This window comes from Drosophila tropicalis, unplaced genomic scaffold (genome assembly GCF_018151085.1).
Source record: "Drosophila tropicalis isolate 14030-0801.00 unplaced genomic scaffold, ASM1815108v1 contig_993, whole genome shotgun sequence".
NCBI classification, from domain to species: Eukaryota; Metazoa; Arthropoda; class Insecta; order Diptera; family Drosophilidae; genus Drosophila; species Drosophila tropicalis.
Window position 1 is genome coordinate 1,035,427 of NW_027173497.1, and position 21,099 is coordinate 1,056,525.

The 21,099-nt window shown below is 38.1% G+C and overlaps 1 long non-coding RNA gene across 1 annotated transcript; it reads right to left on the reverse strand.

Annotated features, from left to right (window-relative positions):
• Positions 1-18,466: 18,466 nt before the first annotated feature.
• Positions 18,467-19,321, reverse strand: LOC137586448 (uncharacterized). The gene is made up of 2 exons (XR_011033791.1): positions 19,114-19,321; positions 18,467-18,720 (listed from the first exon to the last, which is right to left on the reverse strand). It is a non-coding gene; the product is annotated as an uncharacterized lncRNA (long non-coding RNA).
• Positions 19,322-21,099: the final 1,778 nt, after the last annotated feature.

Sequence of the window (21,099 nt, forward strand, 5' to 3'; positions counted from 1 at the left end):
ACTTTCGTGATAAGCAGATAAAGGATATTGACACGAAAGGACACAAATAAGCAAAAGTTTTTTCGACGTTTTCTTTTTACTTTGTGCCAAATACAACAGCTGTTTTAAATTGAAAGGACCAAATGCAATAAGTATATAAAATTTGTTTTCCAACTCCGTGGAGTAAACGTTTGGTGTACTGCCCTGACTGTAAATGCAAAACTGTTTGGCAAATTGTTCTATATTCAGCAAATTAATTTTTTCCGTACATAAAATCCATTTTGCTTAGACAAGATCAATCACCCTTGTAGAGGGTATTATGAAATTGGTCAGATGTCTGTAACGCACAGAATTAGAAGGGATGAAACTTGGTATTTGAGCCACTAAAACCCGTGTAAGATAAAGTATGAAAATCATCAGGATCGGACCACTATTTCATATAGTTCTATACGAAAAGTAGGTGATCGCTATGAAGTTTACTTATGTGATAATATAGGATTTAAACTTCAAATCCCTCAATGAATTGCAAGGAAATGGTAAATGTTGAAAATTGGCCGAGGCCACACGAAAGTATCAGTGCTTGGATATATTTTCTGACTTTGACCTTGAATATTACAGTACAACGGACATTCAGCACTCTTGGCAAACATTCCTTTTGAAGCTTGAGCAATTATTTATCTTAAGTTTCCAAAACTTTTTTGATCACTTTTTCGGTTTAGAAGCGCTATGATATTTGCAATGTAAAATGCCAAAAAACCCAGTGGGGGCGTCAAATATTTTTCACTTTTGCCTTTTTTTTTTTAAAGTGGTGATAATTTTACGGTCTAAGCAAAAATAAGTATAAAGCTCTGCGTATTCTGATTCAAAATTCACAAAATGGATTCCGCTCGACGACATAGCAAGGATTCTTTTGCGAATTTGCGACAGTTTCGCCGAAATTATTTTTATTTTGAGTCTTGTGGTTACGAAAATTTGAACAAAAGAAGTACACAAATTTCCATATGGCGGAGGTTAGCACGGCTCCCTTTCTTTTCCCTTTTTTCTTGTTTTTCATGATTTCTTAATTTACGATATCATACAGATTGTTTCCGTTTCTAGTTCCTATTCCTTTCCAAATGGCTGTACTACTGTCCGCCAGGGTCGGGAAATGTTGCCAAACACAAAACAAACAGACAAAAAGTTAATTGTATGAATTCAACACACTTCAAGTCAACAACAACAAATACTAACAGAGCGTGTTGACAACAGTCAAGGGCAATAATACGGGGAAAAAGCAAGAGATGGTGGAGAGGCAGCTGATAAAATGAGAAACATAGTGGGGTCGGAGAAGCAGTAACCGTCAACTGGGGTACGGCGTCGGAGAGCAAGCAAAGGAGCAAAAGCAGAACGTAAGGACAATACGCAAGTTGAAGGCAGCTTATAAGCCCCATCAGCAAAATACTATAATCCTACACTGAGACAAAAGAGGGACAGTAGCTTACTGAAGTCAAGTTTGTTCTCGTATCCGATGCCAAATGTATTATTTCGCAATTAGATTCGAGTCCCGCTTTTGGTTTTTATTTCGAGCCAAATTTCTTCCTTGTTGGGTTTTTTAAAAAGTAATTGCAAATTTCCTCTTAAATGGCATTTACTTATTTATTTTTTTCTCTTAAAGCTATGGATACAATTTGATTATATTTATAAAATAAAATTTTAGTCTGCGGGCAGCAATTTTTTTAAGTGCGTTTGTAAAAAGTGTGTCTGGAAAAAGGACTAACCAATGGGCGGGGCTAGCTTCATTCGTGCCAATATTTGTATACACTTGCAAGATGTCAACGCGAAAAAATCTGTTATGAAACGTCAATTTTTTAAAAATCTTTTATGAAACATCAAGTTTCGGAATATATATGTACATATCTGTTTATGTATGTACATATAAAGATACTATGCCTTTTCATCGTATGCTTGTAAAACAGCTATTTGATATAGTTGTACCAAATACTTTTTTCTATGCGTTAAAGAATTCTTAACAAGAGTAATATAACTTTTTTGCAAGGGTATAAAAATGATGAAGCAGCTCTTGCTACATCTACAGCTACACCTATCTAAGCGATGTTGCACATAAAAACCAGAGACGGGGCTAACTTCAGCCATAACGATGTTTGTATACTCTTTCAAGTTTTTTGTTACTCGTTCCTTATCCACAAGCGTCGAAGCGAAAAGACGTTGAATGGAAAGTCATATGTTCGCGAAAAACGGATTTCAATCTTAGGCTTGAGCAGTATGGTTATGTAACCATATGACAGCTATGTATATACATATGTATGTATATATAGTTGTTCGATTTTGATCAAAGTTGCCAGAATTATATTCTACTTACGCATGTATCACAGTGATTAACGGCTACATAAAAATGATAAATATCAAAGTATACGGCAATTACGTTAAAAGAACAAACTTCATTCCTATGGGAGCTGTATAATATAGTTACCCTATCTTGATCAAAATTGGCAGAGTCATTAATAGTTATATTAAATACATATAAGAGGGACGGAGATGGCTATATGAACCCATCTCGTCGAGCTTATTAAAAATATTTGTAAATACTTTGTGTGGTCGGAGATGCTTCATTCTATGCTTTTTCCACTTCTGACAAAAATTAATATACCCTGTTTGCAAGGACATAAAGGTAAAACTGCTTGTGTTTGTACTGACATACCGTTTGTTAAGCTAAATACGCAAGCACGGAGACGGAAGGGCATCGGGAGTATATATTGGTATGGGGTTGGCCACACTAAAGAAGCTCAGCAGACACTCAACAACACATACCTTAACCTTAGCACGGGGAATGTGTCCTCAATGCTTTTGTCGTGAGAACGAAAATACTTGAGAAAATCGTGTTAAATCGCGCTCAAGTGTTAAAGTAATAAGCACTTTTAATAAATAAAGTTGAAAGGTTGTATGAGCGAAAAGAGAAGGGGCAGAGTTAGCAAGTTGTTGGCTTACTAAGGTGAATTTGCGTTTTCTCTAGATTAGATCAATAACTAAAATATTGGCAAATTACTTTTCTGACTGTGTTTATGGCATTTTCGTTTTATCTGGGCCAAAGTTTTTGCATTCCTAATAATTTAAAATCAAGGACCAAAATCAATGTTTTTATTCATGTGTGATACACGTTGATTACATTTACGAAAAGTGTCCATTCCTGATTTATATAAATTAACTATGGAAGTATTTATCGACGTAATCAATTCAGCTTTCGAGAGAAAGTAATTAGTAAGTTTCCCTTGTTTTTTGTTCATCCCAACAATGCAAATCATTAAAAGGCATGATTAAAACATATTCTCAGTTTAAGTGCACACATTTGTTGATTGATAATGGAAAAAAATATTCGGTAAAATGTCTGAGGTAAGCACAAGCTATGCCTCTACGATATTAAATTGCAATGAGTGTCTGTGACTGCATTAACTCAATAATTAACACTAATTATGTGCGTCATGCATTCAATACTATGCTGATGATGAATATAATGAGGCCGATGACGACTGAGCAGAGCATTACAAGCCCGTTGGAGCTGGAGGATAGTTAATTATAATTTCAGCATAATTAAAAGTTTATTTATTTAAATATGCATGTTGATAGGGGCAATGAGTTACAGCAAACTCACCAAACTGGGTACATAAATGAGGCATAAAACCAATCGTAACCGACCGCCACCGTGTATCACTCTATCGACCCTCTGGTCTCTCTGCCAAATATTGTCTGTGGCCCGGGTTTTCGGGGGCTTATACCCGCCATTAGAAATATAATTTTCCACGACCATAATCACTTTAAAAACAATTTTGTGTGTGAGTGTGGCATATTTAATGAAAATTAATTTAAAACTTTTACGGGACCAAGGGGTATAGAGGTGGTGGTGGCGGTGGCGGTGGCGGTGGAGGTGACGGTGTCAGTGCCTGGCAAAAAGCCGCTTAAATTACCAAAATCCCAGACATATAATCTTTATGCCAGCTTTTTTGCATTGCACGAGAAACCCACCACCCCATCCACACCCCCAACTCACACACACGAACTCAAGTTTTGGTTGTGGCAATCACTTTTAAGTGTAAGCTGTGCGCCATATTGTCAGCCATTATTGTCAGTGTACGGAAAACGGAAATAGGGTGTCATATTTTTCAATGTCTGTCTGACTGACTCTTTCTCTCTCTTATTTGGTATGTGTGCGTGAGCCTGTGTCTGTGTGTGTGTGTAAAAATGCGTTAAGCTCCACTTGTGCTGAAGCTTTCCAACTGTCTGGATGTCTGTGTATGTGTATGGACTTTATCCGACCGTCAGACAACTCATGACATCGGCATGATATCTCATTACCCAGCTTAAGCAGTTAAACATTTCTCAGTAATTTCACAACATAACACTTTTTTGCAATTAATCCGTATTAGAGGTGAGAGCGTGATTGTCTCGGATATCTGCATATCAAGACCTAGCAAATTACAAAAATAGATTGAAATTGAATGAATCGAAACCCAAATGCGAAAAAATCAACAATAGCCACGCTTTAAGTCCAGATCTGCAGGTCTAATATCAAGACTTATTTGGCGGCTTTAGTTAGTCAAATTCACCGAACTGGAGAAAGATATGAACCATGTCCTTGCACATGTGACCAAACACAAAAAACAAACGAAAAGGCAAAGGAAAGGAAAAAATTAGAAAGTATAATGAAGTGTTTTATACTTGTTTTTATATTTTAGGTTGCCTCATCTGTTTTATATCTCCCTCCATCTGCCATCTCTCTGTTGACTTTTTGTGCTTGCTGCTTCTGCTGTGCCGTGACATTTTATCAAGTGCTAGCGAGACAACACTCATACGCCATGTGCGCCATGAATATTTGTTAACCGCACTGTAAACTGTGTTTACAAAAGTGTTGTTGTTTGCCACCGCCCACTATATACAAGAAGTATCTGCACGTATGTACCTAGATGTTGTATGCAAAAAGGATGGTCTATCTCTTTACACCCCCCGGCACCACCATATCCATTGCGCAGCGTCTCTCAACGCACTGCACCTGTGGGGTCTTCTACTTACTATACCTACTAACACGATACAAATGGGTCCACGCTTGTGTGTATTTTTGACATTACAAGGCAAAGGGTAAAGGGTACATGGGAGCTCCTTAATGGTACATTTCGCAGTCACACAATAACACACTGCCAAGTGCAAAGACTCGTACAACAGTCCTTAAAGATCCCTTGCCATCTTCTCAACTAATGTATCTTAATTTTGGTGGCTGCTGATATGTTTGCAAGCATTTACGCATATGCCGTCCATCATTAAGACATCTGTTTTTGTTGAAATATTAAACCAAACATACAAAGGAAACAAAGGAAAACTAAATAGTAAAAGCAACTACAAATAAACGAATAATAAGTGAAAAAGTTATATACTCAATTCAGGTAGATACGTAAGTATTTCATCTATCTCGATCGTTATTAAGACTCCGAACTCGGAGTGAAAAATATTCACATAAAGATTTCTTTACAATTTAATTGGTGACTTTTCACAGCTAGCACCCCTCTTTTCATTATCTGTTAATGTTAATTATTATACAATGCCATGCAATGGTTTATTAAAGTTACCAAAATGTATGTAACAGGGAGAAGGAGACAATTCCGACCCCATTAAAAGAATATCTTGATCAGCATCAACAGCCGAGACGATCTTTCCATGTCCGTCTGTCCAGCAGCAGCAGCGCTGCCAGCATCTTACTACTTAAATGAAATAAAAAGGGACAATGGTGGTTTTTATGTATGGATGATTTGATTTAAAGAAAAATAACTTTGAACATGTAAAACTACATACACATATATGCCAAGGACTGCAAGCGTATGTAAACTTCGCCATAACCGATATTTTTTTCTGTTACAAAAGAAATTAAAAATGTACCTTAAAATTTTAGGAACAATTTTCCATTTTACTAGTTCATCTACCATCACCCACCCTGTCGAATGCCTGCTGTGCCTTGTCAAAATCTAATAAGATAATCAAGATGTGATAACAGCTTTGTAGAGGGGATGTCATCTGATAAACTAGCCGATCTAGCGAATCAGACTCTGATTTCCCCGTTCTAAATACCACTTGACGACTGTCTAACAACTTGCGGATTGTGGCTAGCCACCACAGTCGTTTCGTCACAATTTTGTAGAAGAACATGGATTGAGTGAGTTGGGGGATATTGGTATTAAGGATGTTGTTGTAGAGGTCTAGGTTTCTTTGCGGTAGCATAGGGGGCAGGTTAGCATTTGGTCACTTATCCGATCTCTACCCGGCGTCTTCCCTTTCAACTGATTGAGGGCCGTAAGCAGTTCAATCATTGTTATGTCAGTTTCTACACTTTGGGATATGGGTGATGACGTAAGAGGAGTGCTACGATTAACTCTGGTATTGTCTTAATTAAAGGTTGAGTGAAAATCAGAATCGATCGCTTTAAGCTTTACTAGGCGGTCCATCGTGGTTCCCACACGCTCTTTTTCTCTATTTTGCTTTTGCATCAGATTATACATACGCAGGCAAACATGAGCACACATACAACGGAATTTATTTTGGCCAGGCCTTTAGAAAGTTCAGCATAGATGGAGATGAAGCGACTGTAGCTTCGTAATTTTCTGTTTTTCAAATTTTTGTTATTTTGAAACAAAGTTCCTTATCGCACGTTATGAACAGGGGCTACATGGATCAAACCGTAACGATATCAAATCGTAAGAAATTCAACCCTGTGAGACTGTGATTGTGTGTGTAAGTCAGAAGCCGGCACAAAAAGAAAATGAAGTAAGTAAGTCGTCTCGCCGACTTAGGTATACCATACGCCAGTAAAACATATTTCAAATTTATAATAACAAATGCATGGACAAATTTTAAAAAATTCTGGTTACAATCTTTTTACAAGCATAACTGAGTATCTCGGTCACTCAAGAACATGCGCACCATAGCGCCCCAGCAGACAACGGCCAACTCCGTCCTTTCGGAAAAATGTTTATTTGAATAACTTGGCTATTTTTAGTCAGATTTTGATCAAATTTGGTATTTTGCAGGATATTAGTATCAAATTAAAGTGTGCCAAATTTGATTGCACGAGATACAAAATTACCGGAAATATTCGAGTTATTTCAAATTACGGGGGCGGAGGGGAGGCGTTTCAAAATATGGAGTCTCTACGTAAAATAGTCTATAAGAAAATCGAATTTGTTTAAGTTTCGGGGAGGAGGGGGGCGTGGCAAACATTTGAAATAAACTCTACCACTCTAGCTTTTATAGCATCTGAGATCTACGTGTTCATACGGACAGACAGACGGACGGACGGACGGACGGACATGTCTAGATCGACTCGACTGTGGATCCTCATCAACAATATATGTATATGTATATACTTTATGGGGTGGGAAAAGCTTTCTTTTGCCTGTTACATACATTTTGGCGGTGGTGGTCCCTCGTCAGCCTTGATATTTCGTCTTGTCCCAATGTAAGGTGGATATCAGCCTATTAGCATCGCACATGACTCTTAGGGACTTGTTTTGGAATCTTTGAATGATTTGTCGGCTAGACATGCAGGCAGTGCCCCATTGTGGGATCTTGTAGGTCCATACTGGCTTGAGGATGGTTTTATATATAAGCATTTTTGAACGTAGCCTTAGAGTAGATCTGCGCACCACCAGCCAGAAGTATTTCCTCAATCTTTGATCCAGTATCCTCCTATTCTCCATAATATGAGGTCGGTCCAAGGTTCTTCACTCCATTTGCTTTCGGTATAATAGCGCTGTCCATACGTACTGGTTTCATCTTCTCATCCATGATGTCTAGCTGACCCTGTAGGATGCTGCTAGGAGCAGTTGGCGACTCATCCGTGATTCGTGCGTCTGATTCGCCTGGCATATCGGCAGTGTAGACTGTATAAAGAACGCCGGCTCTTATGATCTCGATCTCGGACTTGTCGTCACCGCATTTCACGAACAACGATCTGTCGAGTAGATAGGATTTTAATAGGCAGTAGTACGGCGCTGAAAGAACATTTTTCAGTTTATAGAGCAGGCGAGTTTGCCAGCTCCTATCAATTGCCTGAAAGAAAGCTGCGGTGCAGTACATCTTCTCCTCAAATGCTTCCAGGATTTCGGCCGTGATTCTATAGCATTGTTCTGCTGTGCCATGACACTCTCTGAAGCCAAACTGGTGGTCAGGGATCAAACCGGCCTCGTCCAACATTGGTCGTACGTTACGCAAAAGTGGTCTCTTAACCTCTTTGGAGACCAATACACTTATCGAACGATAAGAGGCGAGATTAGCTGCAGGTTTCCCAGGTTTTTGAATCAGCATGATTTCTGCGCACTTTCACTGGGTGGGGAAGTGTCCTAGTTTAATGGCAGGCTCGTCATCGCCATCATAGCCAGGGGGACATGGAAGCCTTCAGCTTATAGCTTTCTGCGACTAGTTTATGCCAACAGCCTGGATCGAGGGCCATTTGACAAGGGATGGTCAAGAACTCCGCCGTTTGGGTAGCTTTCTCTTGAGAGCATCTGTTGAAAGCGTGAAGGCTTCAGACAGGTTTTTGGCGAAGGCAGCTGCCCTGTCGCTGTCTGCACAACACCAGGAATCATCCTGTCTCCTCACAGGCTCTTTCCTTCTGGTGGGCTTTTTCACTCCACGAGTTAGCCTCCACATGTTGTATTACTGGTCACCAGTCTCAACATTCTCGAGAAAGTTCTCCAGAGACTGCTTACGAAGAGTGTACAGCAGTTCCTTTTTTTGGTCTCGACGCACACAAAAATTTGTGTGTCTCGAGTTTTATGACGGGTCATAAACGACCTTTTTGGGTCGAGCGAGCGATCGTCGTCGAACTTTTAGGCAGAGGGACGGCCAAGTACCGAATTTTGCGGGAAGGGAGAAAAGTTTCGCGATCTACGCACGCAGTCTTCTATATAGTGATGTGTTGTAAATCTATATGTATTATATAGCTGTCATACAATGATACAATGAAATGGCATGCTACATCCCCAAATTGCTCCACCCCAACATTGTAGGCTGTTCTTTTGCGAACATTAGACTTTTTAAACAAAACCTTGTTTCACATTCACGTTGACAATGTTTAAGAAAAGATTAACAAACAAAAACTTAAGGGGTATAGAAGCATCGCGCGGTCGAGGTTAGCCCTAGCCCTCCATACCTACATACATATGTAATCGCTGCAGATCTCTGTGCAATATCAATTCAAGGGTATGGACAGATTTTCGAATAGTATCGTAGAGCTGTTTGGTAGAATTGCGGTCGCAAAAAAGTTTTACATACCCATACGTATTTTTAGGACATGCGTACAGTTGACATCATATACTTTTTATTGTGTACATGTGGTGTTTGTGTAAGAGTGGATGTTTGTAAAATGTCATTTGTTTCAATTTGCTTCACTGTACGTGAAGCGGATTACACTAATTTATTTTTCCACACTTTTATACATAAATTACATATGTATTTGTATGTATGTACGTGTGTATGTGTTTGGATATGAGGTTTTTTGGAAATCCTTTTTCTACCCTTGCAAAAAGGGTATATTCGTTATGAGAGACGACCTCTGTCTATATAATAAATATAAATTAGTTTTGGTGTATTCTGGTAAACCAGTTTTAGTATCTCAAAATAAAACGGTTCCGAACGGTTACGGTACTAAGGATACTAAGTTATAATTGTGTGATTAAGCACTAAATACAATTTTTATTTGAATATGGTTGGTTGGTATTAATGAAATCGAGTCCACCGGCCTGAATTGTCTCTTGTGGGTGGCATTATAAATTTCAGCAGGAATAGCTAAAGCTACTTTGGTTATTCATTCGAGAACACGAGAGCAACAAGATTAGAACGAATCGTTTTATCGGAAGGAAAATCACGCTTTGCGTTTATCTAAGACAGCCTCAACCCGAAGACCTCAAGCTCAGAATCTGCCCTCCGAAGTTCATTTAGCCAAGTCAGTCTGCCAGTCCGTCTAGAATCTAGACTCTAGATAATGCTAATGGTTTCTTCTTCCAGTTTTATTCCACACTAGCAATATGACAGCTTGTTCCTTTATGTCAGTTGATAAAACAATGGTGTAACTTGGATCCGGGGAAGTAGCCATCAATAAAAGCATTGGTCATTCGTCTTCTCGTAACACAAAATGGCAGAAAATGAATACTGTTGCTTCATTTGTTTCGAGTGTTCCCCCTGCAGTGGCAACGTAATTGATTTCTGCCCCAAATACTGCCGCCAGATTCGAGTTTATTGGGAGATAGAATAGCATCTTTAAATCGAAATAGTCAGCTTACAGTGTTTCGGTTTGATTACTTTCTTACAGACAATTACGATTTCGCTTTTAGGAACAGATTAATCCTTGGATCGAAAAATTATTTTGGTTTGATTTTCTTCATCTAATATTTATGGATTTTTTCAAATAATTATTTCAAATTATAAAAAAGTAATCAGCAGTCCACGTTGACCAGCTTGGAAATGCCCCTGAAGTTCTGCAAATTGCTGATGGTTTCTCATCTCTAGAGCTAATAATTTATATGGCACCCCATTAATTATTTAAGCAGCTGACAAAATGTGGCCAGAGTATAAGTTATTGTCATCTAGACACATGGAAATTCATCTGCCAAAGACATTTAACTTTTGTTCACCGGTTGCTGAAAAGCGCGATGTCGTTATCGTTGAAGTGCTACCAGAACAGCACACACACACACACACATCCACGCGTTCTCGCATACACGTACCGAAAATAAATGTGTTATGCGTGCGCTTAAGTGTTCATTAATTTCGTACGTCAAACTATGTTTGCGTGAAAGTCAAACGAAAATGTTCCACCACGCTTAATCGTTTTGGAAAAGGACGAACGAAAATGTAAATGATGATGGGTACGTACGAATGTCTGGAAAGTGGAGTTGGGGCTTTCCATCTCCCCGTTTCCTAGCTGGCAAATTGATTTAACAGCGGATTCGTCTCGGCCGATTGCTGGGGCTTGGGTTTCATAAGAGTATTCAAGAAGTTGGATCCAAGCACTGATCTCTGAATGGAAAGTCATGCACGTAGGTGCAGTTTGGCTAGCAGGACTGTAGGATGTGCCTTCCCTTTTCTTCCACGTTGAAGAGAGAGATATACATATGTAGATAAATTTCTGGGAGTTTTGTTTTACAAAAACTAAGGGCAATGTACTTCCGTGTATTTTCATCAATTATTTTCTTAGCTTTATGCGAGATGCAAGTAAGTTACACACATTTCGGCGACTTTAATATACCGCTTCACACAATGGGTGCGAGGTATACAAAGATGTGTGCAAAGATGTGTGTACAATTGAAATCCTTACATATGTAGGGGAGAGGGCCCAGTTGTGACTCAGGCCCAGTTGTGACATTCTCAAATATTTTTGAAATGCGGTATTGAATGACAGTTTGAGCCCTGTAAATCATGTTTGTTAGACGTTCTGCAGTTTTTGGACAGACCCCAACGTTAATAATCGTATTGTATATATGCGTACCAAACATCGTGTTGAAAATCGTGCGAAAAAGTTTTTTTGATTTTTTTCAAAGTACCAAAATTTTGTAAACTTAACAGTGAAAATGTGAGTGTAATGCATTAAAATATTCTATTTGCCGTATATTTTGTGATCCTATAAGGATTTATGTGATTATGTAGTGTCTATAAAAAATATACATACATATAAACTTTAAACTATGAAAAGGCCCGGTTATGACTCAGCTGGGGTGCCCAGTTATGTCCCATATTATTTTTTGCAATAGGATTATGTAAAATTGTCAAATTCAAACATTTTTGTTGTTGTATAAAAACAAGGAAAGAAAATTTACTTAATGAGACCAGTTTGTCCGAAAATATTCTGGAAGATCTCGAGCGGGAAGGTGCGGGATTGTTTCATTTGGTAAAAACACAAATTAAGTAATGTTTGGGAATTAAAAAACTTTATATAGTTTAAGTCAATGTTCATTTGTGTTTTTCATTATTTTTGTCATTGAAGGCCTTCATAATAAGTAAACCATTAAATCACAACAATTGGAGTGATTTTCCTTTCATATTTTCTTATTTTCAGTGAATTTCTTAAGGTGAGTCATAACTGGGCCACTTTTTTTTCGGCCTAAAAAAAGTTATCCACATTAAACCTGTTCCAAAATTTTTTGAGTAACTCAAATAAACATACATTCTTTGGAAAAAAGTTGCGTTTGGTTAATATTTAAATGTTAAACTTCTTAATTTTTAATTTTGCGGAACTGTAGAAAAAATTTTGAGGTTTTTCAAAACCCGCGTCATAACTGGGCCCTCTCCCCTATGTATGTGAATACACAGCATGTGTGGAAAGTGTGTGGTACACGGTAGTGTTTCTTTGAATAAATTTCACTAGTGAATGTAAGTATTGCATCATTAGGAATTAGGCAAAAGTCAGTGCGAAAGTCAAGTACTTTCCAAGTGTTTTAAATGACAGGCTCAGAGCTAAAGTTCAAAAAGCTCCCACCGTAATGCGGGTAGCGCACCCGCTGACACACACGGCTACCGGTCACTGGATTCCCCGCCAGCTCCAACGCCTGCTTCAAACTCTATTCAGAATTACCTCTTTTTTTGCCGCTGCATCCTTTAAATATTTTCCCTTTAATTAAAATTTCAACAAGGCAGACTCACTTGTGGAACGATGCCCGCATAAATTAACTTTTGCGTAGGTAACTGGGAGTGTGACTGCGGCTCCTTCCACTACCTAGATCGACTACATCTCGGTGTAAACGTAGCGTAAGTGCCTTATCTTAATGTGCGCCCATATCTGAGGCTCTAATGCTTATAATAGGCCGAAGCGCAAACTCAAGCCCAGTACCAGTGCCAGTACCAGTACCAGCATCAGCAGCAGCAATAGAGCAGGACCCAGCCATTTTAAAATCCAACAACCCTTTTTATATGCAAATTGTTGCGTCACACGTACGTGCCCCAACGCCCCGCGTTTCGTAGGTAGACAGAATGATAGACGGGAGGCTGCCTTCCTCCGCACACAACTTGACATTTTTATACACTTCCTAACAAGGGTACAGACATTTCTTATCAACACTATCAGCTGAAAAGTCCCAATTAATACCAAACCGAAAACAATGTATACCCTCTATGGGAAAAGAGAAACACTTAAAAGGGTATACAAACTTTGGCACAGGTCCCAGTTCCCACGAATCACAGCTTTTTTTGTTTTTGAATTTAATTCCTTATAAGTATATAAATGATTCCTCTTTTATTTTTCAAGCTACGGTATGAGCTCGCTTTTTAATTTCCCCGTTTTCACATTCTGTTTTAAAAACCATATGAATTGTACCTGGGTTGTACCTTAACTTCGCAGGAATTCCTTGCTTGCGTGTACGTGTTGTAGAATTATATAATAGTTTGCAATTCAAATAGTTTTAATTAACTTTCACTAATTTGACGTCGCCGCTTAAGTTTTCTGAAGTTGGTAAACTAATTTTAAAGTGATTTACTATTTAAACAGCATGATGATTGGCAGCAAATCACTCAAAAATTCACCCTGCATCTTTTGATACCAATGGGAGAAGTGAAAAACGCTTCCTGTTAGCAAATCTAAAGTGGGCGACTGAATCAGTATCTGCACTTTGACAAAGTGCAAAACCTGTCAAAATTTGTTGGGCAAAGTGCCCACATGATGACTGGGAAACCAAATGGAGTAGCTAACCAAATTAAAATTTACCTTTTACCCTTTGCATTTCTCTTTGGCAGATAATTTTTTAATGTGCTCTATGCATTTTGCGTGTTGGTACGTAAATACATACATTTACATATATGTACATAAATCTCAAGTACATACAGGTCTGAGCCGGTAGTTTGAACAACTCGACACATAGCCTAGTCAAACTAGGCAGACTAGGCCCGATTGAACATTAAAGGGACTGCCCACTAAAAAGCCGTAGACCAGCCAGTCCAGGCTGGTTTAAAAAAGGTCCAAAAACTTCGCAGCACGCTTCGGGAACAAGCTCGTGTAGGTTGATCAATTGTCTAGAGTCTAGACTCTAGACTAAGAAGGCTAGCCATGGACTGATTCACAAGGCTCCAGTACTTAAGCAATACCTTCTGGCCAAATATTCCGAAAGTCCTATCCACTCTGGCGGAATATCAAACCAATTCTCAGTGTACCCCACAGAGAGGGATAGGGAAAGTTTTAGATATCAGCTGTCAGAGTAATTTTCGTACCGTTTATGCTACTTTCGTATGTTAATACTCAGACTTTCTTTTTCAAATTTTCAGATAAAATGACGTGAACTTGGTGCACTTTTTGAGTATTCATTTAACATAAATTGTATGGTTAATTAAAATACATTTCTTACATTATTAATCTAATTCAGCAGAATGATAATTTGTTTCGCATCGGCTTAAAATAAAGCGTCGCCGGTTAATATACCTTGTGTTTTCCTTGGTGCATACCATAAAAATTTTGATATCTGTGTGTTCTTGGTTTCATGAAAAGTTGATCAAAAGAATTTGACGATCCATATATGTACAACTAAAGTTATTATGCCATACACCCGTAGGGGGAAATGGTATATTGTAGTCGCTAAAATGTAGCTTTCCGACCCTAAAAGTATATATATTCTTGATCAGGATCAACAGCCGAGTCGATCAAACCATGTCCGTCCGTCCGTCTGTATGAACACGCAGATCTCGGAGGCTATAAGAACTAGAGCCACCAAATTTGGTATGTATACTTGTGTAGTATGTAAATGTATAGAATTAATTTGAATTTTGGCCACGCCCCCTTACGCACCCAGGAATCACATAAAACTGTTTTTCTTTAAAAACTATGACAGCTACCGACATTACCAGATACTACTTATTGAAATCGGACTAGAAAAAAATTACTCGTTATCCACAATCGTTTCCATTATCCCCGACGGAACTACCCTTCAGTATTGCTTCATCGGGGGGAAACTCCACCTACGTCGGGGTTCGAACTCGAGCACAACCGAATTGTACAGGGTGGTCCATCTAGTGTTTGGAATTTGAATCACGGCTTGTATGACTGTCAAACGTCAAATGTCATCCGTGAATATATATGTTTGATATTTACGAAATGGGACGCTATTCGCTTGAAGAAAGTTGGGAAATATTAAAAACTTATTTCCAAAGTGGTGAGTCTTCTACTCAAACAGTGCGAAATTTTAAAAATAAGTTTGGTAAAAAAAATGTGCCTACAACTCAATTTGTGGATCAATTCGTGAAGCGTGTTCGTAAAACTGGAACGTTAGTGGATAAACCAACTCGAGAACGTACTCGTCCAGTGCGCTCAACCGAAAATATTGCTGCTGTGGCTGAAAGTGTGCGTGAACAGCCATCAACATCAACTCGGCACCGTTTACAACAATTGGACATTTCACGCACTTCTCTGATGCGAATTTTGCGAAAAGACCTTGCAATGAAGCCATATAAAGTTCAATTGGTGCATCAGTTAAAGCCTATTGACCATCCGAACCGTCTAAACTTCGCAATTTGGGCTGAAGATCGTTTAATTGAAGATGATAAATTTTATCGAGAAATCATCGAAATTGAAGGAATGGATATGGACAACATTTGGTTTTAACAAGACGGCGCTACGTGCCACACAGCGCATGCCACAATCGAAATTCTGCGTCCAATCTTCGAAAATCGCATAATCAGCAAAAATGGTGATGTGACATGGCCTCCTCGAAGCTGCGATTTGACGCCATTGGACTATTTTCTGTGGGGAGCGGTGAAAGATAAATGTTATGCAAACAATCCAGAAACAATTCAAGACCTCAAGACCGAAATTCATGCAGCTATTGCTGAAATACAGCCGCACACAATCGAAAATGTACTCAAAAATTGGGTTAATGGAATGGGCTATTGCCAAGCCAGTCGTGGTGGACATTTGACCGAAATTATTTTTCATAAATAAATGACATAAATATACCTTTCAAATAAATGTTTAACCTTTAACAAATATCCACCCGTTTCTTTTTTATAACAAAATCAAATTCCAATTTTTAAATGGGCCACCCTTTAGTTTTAGAAGGTCTCTACTGAGCCACCGACTAACAAACAGTGGCGGCGCTAGAGTGCTCGTTTGTTTGTAGACTAAGCGAGATAGCAATTTAAGAGACATACAATTGGTTTTTGAAATTTAAAATATTTGTTTCACTTGGTGTATGGTATACCCAAGTCGGTGAGTCGACTCACTTACTTCATTATACCCTTGCAAAAAGGGTATATTAATTTTGGTCAAACGACTCTGCCAAATTTGATCAAGATCGGATCACTATATCATAAAGCCCCCATAGGAATGATCGGTGGAATACAGTGACTTTGAGCAACATTATTTGGCATGCTAAGATTGTAGGCCGTCTAATAGACTTTTTAGATGAAATGTTTTTCTTCTTTGACGACTATACGTAAGGAAAGAGTAACAAAAAACTGGAAAGGGCATACAAACTTCGGCGCTGTCGAAGTTAGCCCCGGCCTTCTGGTTTTTTCTTCGCTTGTCCGTCCTATCTTAGAGTATGGATCTTGCATTTGGTCACCTCAATATGAGTCGCACCAGACTAAACTCGAATCCGTTCAAAAGCAGTTTTTGCTATTTACTCCTCGAAGGTCAAGGTTGGTTGGCAATGTCAATTTTCCAACAAGTTCTAGTAGACTTCTTTCCATCTTTCACTTTACTGAAAACATCTATCCTCTCCTATACATCATTATCATCCGCTAAGCTTAGTTAAAAACATTTGCGGACAAGCTTAAAGAATACATCTGTTTAGGATGAAAGATTGATATTATTTGACGTAGTCTCACTTTTTCCAAGTATACTAAGAGAATTCGCATATCTCTAATTAGAGAAATTAGAGAAAAACAGTACTTTTTGCATTCAAAAATGATAAGATATACATACCTTTTTGCAAGGGTATAAAAAGGACACACTTCCGCCATCAAACACCAAGACCAAGATGGTTCAAATCAGTCCATCGAATTCGAGCTGTGTACCGCTTGACAAAGAAAAATGCTTACATACATTTGTACATCTTTTTTGCTCAAAGCCCAATGTTTCATCTCTCTTTTTCTCTAATCAATATTGTGTACCCACACGCTGATGCCATTTTAGCTACATTCTCTCTCTGCCACAGTCATGCCTTCCACGATATTTGTACATATGTATGAGACTTTTAACAACTACATAATTACATATGTATTCCAATAATCAAATGCAATAAAATTAAATAAACCAGATTATGGGTCTGCTTATTCCTTACGCCTGGTGTAAGCCATTGCGCCATTTGTATTTATTTACATTAATGCGACATATTTACAGCAATAATATTTTTGTACACAGAGAGGTTGCGGTGAGTATACATACATACATATGTATGTACATACACACTTACACATTTACATATGTTTATTGGGAGATGGCTTGTAAACAATACAATTAGCACGTTATTTGGGGTAACATTTTATTGGCATTCAACTACTTACACATACTTATTGGCATTAAAAGTGACTTGTTGTTGTACAACAGTGTGTAAAAAGTGAGCATTCGAGAATGGAAGCGCCCGTGCGTCCGTCTCTATCCGATCTAGTAAGTGTATTAGCTTTGAGCTATTGAAACGAATCTTTGCAATTAGGCTTGCAATCCAACAGATTTGCCGGAGAACTTTAACCTATCGAAGAGCTTATTTAATATTTTTGCCACGCCGCCTTTCCCCCTGTTTATTTTTCAGAGTCTAGCGTAGCTAAAGCCATCAATTAATGTTAACGGGGCCGAAGTTGGCCGCTGGGGTCGGCGCTTGATTGCTCATGTCCTCATGCTATGTATGGACATACATACATCTGGTCTTCGAAAATAATTTAATATGTTGTTTTTCTTGGTACATAGTTTACCTCACATCATAATTGATAAAAAATACATTGAAAATTTTAAACAACTGAATAATTCGCCAATATACATGTTATGTACACATGGGTACATATTGTAAGTTTAGCTTTTCTTAAAAGTGAAATAAAACGCATAACACTCTGTACATGTACATACGTACATGTATTCGACGGAAGAAGATGACTTGGAAGAAAACACTCCAAAGCCCTACCCTACCAGTACCTGTCTACGCCCTTGTTTTAATATAGCTGTTAATGACTATGCCAGATTGTATAAAGATATTCAATATCTTAAGCGTTTTGATCGAGATCGAATAACGATATTATATATGTACATATATGCGCAATATTGCCTAAAATTTTAGGACCTCCGACTTCTTATATGTAAAGGACCATTTGTCGCTTTAAAGCATGCATGTACATAGGTAACAAACAAGGAGCAAACAAATTTGGAAGGGTCTACAAACTTCGGCATGGCCCCAGTTAGCCCCTGCCCTCTAATTTCATTCTTCATTTAATGGATTGTAGTACCATAGGGACGCGATTCGAACTCTCTTTAGAGAAAAACGTGTAATATTTTTTAGTTCTTTCTTTGTTTGGATTTGCCATTTTCGTGACTATTATTACTTCATATATAGATTCAAGAATAAGTGTGCCTTCTCCACTGCTTCTTCAGGGTCCTTGGCCTTCTTTGTCAATCCTGCTTCTCCGTGTATCAGTACTCGTATTCTTAATGTGAAAAATTCACGCGATTTCTGCGATTAGACCCAAGTTTTGTGCTCGAGGAATTGCCCTGTGTCCGCGTCTCGACAATTAAAAGTCGTAGGCCTTGTGAAAGGGAAACAAAAAAAGATTTGTATAGATGCTGTAAAAATTTCACGCAAAAGTAATAATCATAAAAAATGTTAAGATTTTACTAATAAAAAAAAAACAACACTACGCAAAGAAAGAAACAAAAAATATGAAAGAATTCAGAAACAGGCCATTAAAAATGAACTAACTCATCGCTCCGACTTTGGAATGCCATGCAGCGACTAAAACAACTACTGTTCATAATTCATAACGCCAAATACATACATACTACATACAAATGCACCTACATAACTACATATATTTATTTCTTTTACGTGCCATCTAGCCAAAATGGTGTTCATACGGACAAACATAACTACCTCCACTCGCCGGTGCATGGTATAAGTAATCGTATCAAGTTGTACTCACCCACTGGACTTTAATACGTAGTGTGTCTGTTTTTCCGCGTTTGCAGTTCATTTAATTGTTTGGTTGGCCGGAAGCAAATAAATAAAATCATAAAATAAAGAAAACGAAAAAATCATGCTTAATAACAACATTTGCCTTTCGCATCCACTTGCCTTTCTTCTGTATTTGTTTTGTATTTTTTTATTGTGGAATCTGATTGACTATTATTTTTTTAATTTGCTTTGTTCTAGCCCAACTTGCCTGGCGTATACAATATTTTCCATTTTTATGACAAGATTTATTAGTTTAGCGATAAATAACAACAGAATCCGTTTCCACATACATACATACATAAATCACTTGACGTACTGTAATATTGGCTTTTAAGTTCTACCACCGAGAGTTCATTCAATTTTGGTAATTTTCAACTAAACTTGAAGGTTACTCTTTGTCGGGTTGTTATACCATGCACCCAAAGGGTGAAATGGTATATTAAAGTCGCCAAAATGTATATAACTGGCAGAAGGAAGCTTTTCCGGTCCCATAAAGTATATACTTACATATGTATATTCTTGATCAGTAACAACTGCCGAGTCGATCTAGCCATGTCTGTCTGTCCGTCCGTCCGTATGAACGCCTAGATCTCAGAGACTATAAAAGATAGAGCCACCAAATTTGGTATGTAGGCTCGCGTAGTGTGTAAAGTGATCGAGTTTATTTCAAATTATTGACACGCCCCTTTGCGCACCCGCAATATAAAAAAAAAGTTTATCTCAAAAACCATTCTAGCTACAGACTCCATTTTTGGTATGTATATTTGTTTAAATGCGCAGATGTGTATGTGGAAAATTTTAACACGCCCCCTTTTGCCCCCGTAATTTGAAAAAACTCGATTATCTCTAGTAATTTTCTACCCTATGCCATCAAATTGGCACACCTAAACTTAATATTATGTATATATTTTATCCGAATCGGACAAAAAATGGCCAAGTTATGCATATAAACGTTTTTCCATAAGGCCGGAGTTGGCCGTCATCTGGTGGGGGCGCCAGGGTGCGCATTTGCTTGAGTGACCGAAATACTCAGTTATGCTTGTAAAAAGCATTTGAACAGAACATTTTTTTAAATACCTACATATATGCATTAGTTATTATTCAAAATATATTTGTCTTACTGGTGCATGGTATACCTAAGTCGGCGAGACTTTCTTCATTTTTATTGCAACTCATATGTACATAGGATATGCTGAGACTTATACTACTTCGCAAGCAGAAAATTTTGAAATTTCTTGCTTACAGGTTTGAAGCTAAGTTTTAAACATGTGAAACACGTGAGGACTCTGCGCAGATTACAGGGTAAACAGAGCAAAAGATCTAAAAATTGGACATGAAAAGAAAGGATAATTAGGAGAAGCCAGCTGCAATACTGACCATCAAATTCTGTTAACCAACTTTTTATAAAACCGGAAACGCCCATAGTCTTGCTTACAGTTGTGGAAACATGTACAAAATGTATGTAACAGGCAGAATGAAGGATATCCGACCATATAAAGTACATATGTATATATATTCTTGATTAAAACGACGAGACAAGTCCATATAGCCATGTACGTCCGTCTGGCCCACTGGATCAAACCAAACTCCTCCTAGACAGTAAAAGCTACAGAGTTGACATTTTGCATGTGGGCTTATCGGCTTTATACTGCACAGGGTGTATGTATATCTCGGATTCAGCCGGATCGGACCACTATATCATATAGCTCCCATACAAACGGCAAAGTCACGAACAGTCATTTTCCTCAATGACTTCATGATATTAAAGATCGGTGAGTTTTTTACACCAAGTTTCATCAAGATCGGATGACTATATTATATAGACTTTTGTCAATAACTTCGTTACTTTTTACATAAATGTCACAAAAATGTATATTTCTCAGTCTAACAAAGCTCGAAGTTAGCCCCTGCCCTATGGGTTTCTAATAGTTTTTTCTTTTCTTTCTGTTTTTTT